A 299-nucleotide genomic window follows, 5' to 3' on the forward strand; every position below is an offset into this window, starting at 1 on the left:
CTAGGCCCTCCTTACCCCTGCCAGCAGCAGCTGGCAGTCCCTTGTCCCTTCTAGAGGCTCCTGTCCAGCTATCAGGCAGTCACCTCCTCCAATGGTTTCAAGGACATTGCTCCACAGCACCCATAAACCCATGAGCTCTTTCCATCAGCATCGTCTCCCACCTCCCATCCACGTGGTGACGCTGAGCTCTCCACATTGATCCTGCCAAGCCAGATGCAGGTGGACATCCCCAAAGAGAGGGACTGCTCTTACATGTGGAGGGCTGGGGTGCAGTCGTCATCAAATGGGATGTCAAAGTA

Source organism: Colobus angolensis, unplaced genomic scaffold, assembly GCF_000951035.1.
Source record: "Colobus angolensis palliatus isolate OR3802 unplaced genomic scaffold, Cang.pa_1.0 Scaffold33, whole genome shotgun sequence".
Lineage (NCBI taxonomy): Eukaryota > Metazoa > Chordata > Mammalia > Primates > Cercopithecidae > Colobus > Colobus angolensis.